Consider the following 5,909-nt stretch of genomic DNA (forward strand, 5'->3'; position numbering starts at 1 on the left):
GTGTTCCATCAGTGTCCCTACACTCTTGTCCGTCTGCCATGCTATACTACTGGGCTGTGATCACTTCGGGAGGTGATCTCGGGCATATGCTATATACTTTATACTGTTACATTACTTATGATACTGTTCGGAGATGGGGGCTGAAGGGGCAGGTGGCTCCATCCCGGTAGAGGTGGGCCTGGGTTCCCGACGGACCCCGACTGTTACTTTGTGGCGGAGCGACAGGGCAGGTTGAGACCACCTAGGAGAGAGGTGGGCCTGGCCCTGGTCGGCGTTCGCGGATACTTCAATTAACACGCTTAACGAGATCTTGGTATTTGATCTGAGTCTGGCCACTGGTCTATACGCACTAACCAACTACGCGGGAAAGATATGGGCACTCGACGTCGTGGTATCAGCCGAAGCCTTCGTGACGTCAGCGACTAAGCGGCACGCGCCGGATTGGAATGGAATGCCTGCTAGGCTAGGTCTGCTTCCGGCCGCCCTCGCAACGTGCAGGTGTGCAATGGGCGATGGGCCCAGACCCCTGCGCCATAGGATTTAGATCGGCGTGCTGACCTCTCTGTTGTGCCTAGGTAGGGCTGCGACGTGTTGATCTTCCGCGGCCGGGCATGACCCAGAAAAGTGTGTCCGGCCAAATGGGATAGAGCGTGTTGGATTATGTGGTGCACCCCTACAGGGAAGTTTATCTATTTGAATAGCCGTGATCTTCGGTAACAGGACAACTGGAGTTGTACCTTGACCTTATGACAACTAGAACCGAATACTTAATAAAACACACCCTTCCAAGTGCCAGATATAACCTGGTGATCGCTCTCACACAGGGCGACGAGGAGAGGATCACCGGGTAGGATTATGCTATGCGATGCTACTTGGTGAACTTACCATCTACTCTCTTCTACATGCTGCAAGATGGAGGCTGCCAGAAGCGTAGTCTTCGACATGACTAGCTATCCCCCTCTTATTCTGGCATTCTGCAGTTCAGTCCATCGATATTGCCCCTTTACACAGATACCCATGCATATGTAGTGTAGATCCTTGCTTGCGAGTACTTTGGATGAGTACTCACGGTTGCTTTTCTCCCTCTTTTCCCCTTTCCATTCTACCTGGTTGTCGCAACCAGATGCTGGAGCCCAGGAGACAGACGCCACCGTTGACGATGACTCCTACTACACCGGAGGTGCCTACTACTACGTGCAGGCCGCTGACGACGACTAGGAGTAGTTTAGGAGGATCCCAGGCAGGAGGCCTGCGCCTCTTTCGATCTGTATCCCAGTTTGTGCTAGCCATCTTATGGCAACTTTTTTAACTTATGTCTATACTCAGATATTGTTGCTTCCGCTGACTCGTCTATGATCGAGCACTTGTATTCGAGCCCTCGAGGCCCCTGGCATGTATTATGATGCTTGTATGACTTATTTTATTTTTAGAGTTGTGTTGTGATATCTTCCCGTGAGTCCCTGATCTTGATCATACACGTTTGCGTGTATGATTAGTGTACGATTGAATCGGGGGCGTCACACTGGGGCAATGTAACATGACGTTCTTTTGCACTAAGGGGTTGAACATACAAACAAATAAGCGCATGGCAACTCTGCTTCCCTCTGCGAAGGGCCTATCTTTTACTTTTATGTATTTACTTTTATGCAAAGAGTCAAAGTTTTCCTTCTATTCCTTTTTATTTTTCTCCTTTGGCAAGCATCATGTGGTGAGGAAAGATCTAGGCACATATGTCCAGCTGAATATAGATAGCATGAGTTATTATTGTTGACATCACCCTTGAGGTGAGTACGTTGGGAGGCGAAACGATAAGCTCCTATCTTTCTATGTGTCCGGTTGAAACGTTTTGCTCATGTGTACGTGGTGAGTGTTAGCAATCATAGAAGACTATATGATGGTTGAGTATGTGGACTTGACTAAAGGCTCCGATACGTGACCCTTCCTGAAAAGATGATGAATTGTAGTTGCAAAGTTGACTAAGAACATAGTTTGTTGCTTTTTAATAGAGCTTTTGCTTTATACTTCAATTGTGTGATGAATTGTTACTTATTCATGAGAAGTATATGATAAAAGTCTTATGTTTAATTTTGTTGCTGTTATAATAATCAACATGATGCTTCTATGTCTGTATTTTGTTTTTATCGACACCTCTCTCTCAAAGCATGTGGACATGTTTTTCGATTTCGGATTTCGCTTGAGGACAAGCGAGGTCTAAGCTTGGGGGAGTTGATACGTCCATTTTGCATCATGTTTTCTTACTATTATTTATAATGTTTTTATCCGTAAGAATGCTTTTTGGAGTAATTCTAATGCCGTTTCTCTCATAATATGCAAGGTATACACAAAGAGGGAGATTCTGGCAGCTGGAAATGTGAACCTAAAGAAGCTACATCTGGCTACCTATTCTGCACAACTCCAAATGAGCTGAAACTTCACAAGGATTTTTCATGGAATATTTGAGAATTATTGGAGCAAATAACTACCAGAGGGGCCCCACCAGGTGGGCACAACCAACCTGGGCGCGCTAGGGAGCCCAAGCGTGCCCTGGTGGGTTGTGCTCACCCAGGCCCACCTCTGGTGCCCATCTTCTGGTATGTAGGTCATTTTGACCTAGAAAAAATAAGAGGATGACTTTCGGGACGGAGCGCCGCCGCCTCAAGGCGGAACTTGGGCAGGAGCACTTTTGCCCTCCGGCGGAGCGATTCCGCTGGGGGAACTTCCCTCCCGGAGGGGGAAATCATCGGCATCATCATCACCAACAACTCTCCCATCTTGGGGAGGGCAATCTCCATCAACATCTTCAACAACACCATCTCATCTCAAACCCTAGTTCATCTCTTGTGTTCAATCTTGTTACCGCAACTATAGATTGGTGCTAGTGGGTGACTAGTAGTGTTGATTACATCTTGTAGTTGATTGCTATATGGTTTATTTGGTGGAAGATTATATGTTCAGATCCAATATGCTATTCAATACTCCTATGATCATGAGCATGTTTATCATTTGTTAGTAGTTACTTTTGTTCTTGAGGTCACGGGAGAAATCATGTTGCAAGTAACCATGTGAACTTGATATGTGTTCAATATTTTGATAGTATGTATGTTGTGATTCCCTTAGTGGTGTCATGTGAACGTCGACTACATGACACTTCACCACATTTGGGCCTAAGGGAATGCATTGTGGAGTAGCAATTAGATGATGGGTTGCGAGAGTGACAGAAGCTTAAACCCTAGTTTATGCGCTATTCCATAAGGGACCGATTGGATCCGAAAGTTTAATGCTATGGTTAGAATTTATTCTTAATACTTTTCTCGTAGTTGCAGATGCTTGTGGGAGGGTTAATCATAAGTAGGAGGTTTGTTCAAGTAAGAACACCACCTAAGCACTGGTCCAGCCACATATCAAATTATCAAAGTACCGAACACGAATTAAACCAACATGATGAAAGTGACTAGATGAAAACCATTTCAGCACTACTATCGTTACTACTATTGTTACTACTATCGTTAATCATAAGTAGGAGGTTTTGTTACTACTATCGTTACTTGCTCGTTACAAATTATCTTGCTATCAAACTACTCCGCTACTTACAATTTCAGCACTTGCAGACATTACCTTGTTGAAAACCATTTGTCATTTCCTTCTGCTCCTCGTTGGGTTCGACACTCTTACTTATCGAAAAGAGCTACAATTGATCCCCTATACTTGTGGGTCATCAGTAGGTTGACTTACCAGGCACCATGCCATGGAAAACTGTGGAGGACAACTTGAGATTCTTGTCAGACAGATTCGTCCGACGAAAAGTATCATAGTACAGGATGTTGATGCTGCTACCACCGTCCATAAGTACCTTAGTGAATTTATAGCCACCTACCTGAGGGGCCACCACAAGGGCTAAGTGATCCAGGTTATCAACCCGTAGCGGGTGATCCGCCCTGCTCCACGATATCGTGTGCTCATACCGTCTCAAATATGCAGAACAGCCATCTCTATTGCATGAACCGCCCGCTTATGAACCTTCTCGCCCCGTTTGCAAAGACTTGTAGTGAAAACGTGGTACTGGCCCCCATTAAGCTGCTTTGGATTACTCTGATAACCTGACTGATTATTTTGCTGCTGGTTACCCTGACCAGACTGTGATTATGACCACTATAATTACCTTGGCCCTGATAACTAGAATTTGATCCGCCAGACAGCCCATTGTCGTTACCATGGTGCTGGTTAAGGTTGTGATTCCTGAACTCCTCCATAATGTAACAATCCTTCCAGGCATGAGTAGACAGCTTGTAGGGAAAACGGTACTTCAGGCAAGGGTCATTAAGCATTGCCTCAAGATTGAAAGGTTTTGGTCCACCAAAAGGCAGCTTACCATTACCGTTGCGGTGCTCGTTTTTATATCCAGTGTTGGTGTTAGCCACTAGATCTGACCCGCCATTGGGGTGTCTCCGTTTACCACCATTACCCTGGTTGTTGCCATTACTTCCTGCTACATTGTGCAACTTACCCTTACCATTGTCGTTCTTCTTGCCTTTGTTGGATTTATCATCATCGGAACCAGGGTCCTTTGTGCTATCAGAGTCTGCATATTTAATGAGAGTGAGTTCCCCTATGTCCAAGCAAGTGCGCTTGAGCCGCCTGAGCTTCTGCTTAAGGGGGACAAAGTGAAAGTTCTTCTCTAAGATTAGAACTGCATGACCTACCACAATACTATTAGACGACTGAAAAATAGCGGAGACCCGCCGGACCCAATGGTGGGCCAACTCATCCTCAGGCTGCACGCGGTGATCCAGATCAACAATGGTCAAAGGATGCTTGCATGTCCCTTGATTTTTTTATGAAACGCGCCTTCGACTCCGCCCATGAACTAATAGAATTGGGAGGTAAACCTTTTCACTAGTACAACAAGGTGCTATACAAACGGTTTTTAACCCCTTTCCGCGATGGCGTTTTGAACCCTCGCCAAGTGAGTGACTGCGATAGGGGGGTCCTTCCCACACAACCCAGAAACCGTTGTGGATAGGCCCTCCGGTCACACACACTCGACAAAGTGAGGTCTGCTACCTCTTGAGCACTGTGTTGGTTTTCCCTTGAAGAGGAAAGGGTGATGCAGCAAAGTAGCGTAAGTATTTCCCTCAGTTTTTGAGAACCAAGGTATCAATCCAGTAGGAGGCTACGCGCGAGTCCCTCGCACCTACACAAACAAATAAATCCACGCAACCAACGCGATAAGGGGTTGTCAATCCCTACATGGTCACTTACGAGACTGAGATCTGATAGATATGATAAGATAATATTTTTGGTATTTTTGTGATAAAGATGCAAAGTAAAATAAAAGGCAACGGAAATAGCTAAGTGTTGGAAGATTAATATGATGGAAAATAGACCCGGGGGCCATAGGTTTCACTAGTGGCTTCTCTCAAGAGAATAAGTATTTACGGTGGGTGAACAAATTACTGTTGAGCAATTGACAGAATTGAGCATAGTTATGAGAATATCTAGGCATGATCATGTATATAGGCATCACGTCCGAAACAAGTAGACTGACTCCTGCCTGCATCTACTACTATTACTCCACACATCGACCACTATCCAGCATGCATCTAGAGTATTAAGTTCATAAGAATAGAGTAATGCTTTAAGCAAGATGACATGATGTAGAGGGATAAATTCATGCAATATGATATAAACCCCACCTTGTTATCCTCGATGGCAACAATACAATACGTGCCTTGCTGCCCCTACTGTCACTGGGAAAGGACACCGCAAGATTGAACCCAAAGCTAAGCACTTCTCCCATTGCAAGAAAGATCAATCTAGTAGGCCAAACCAAACTGATAATTCGAAGAGACTTGTAAAGATAACCAATCATACATAAAAGAATTCAGAAGATTCAAATATTGTTCATAGAT

This window comes from Aegilops tauschii, chromosome 3 (genome assembly GCF_002575655.3).
Source record: "Aegilops tauschii subsp. strangulata cultivar AL8/78 chromosome 3, Aet v6.0, whole genome shotgun sequence".
Taxonomy (NCBI): Eukaryota; Viridiplantae; Streptophyta; class Magnoliopsida; order Poales; family Poaceae; genus Aegilops; species Aegilops tauschii.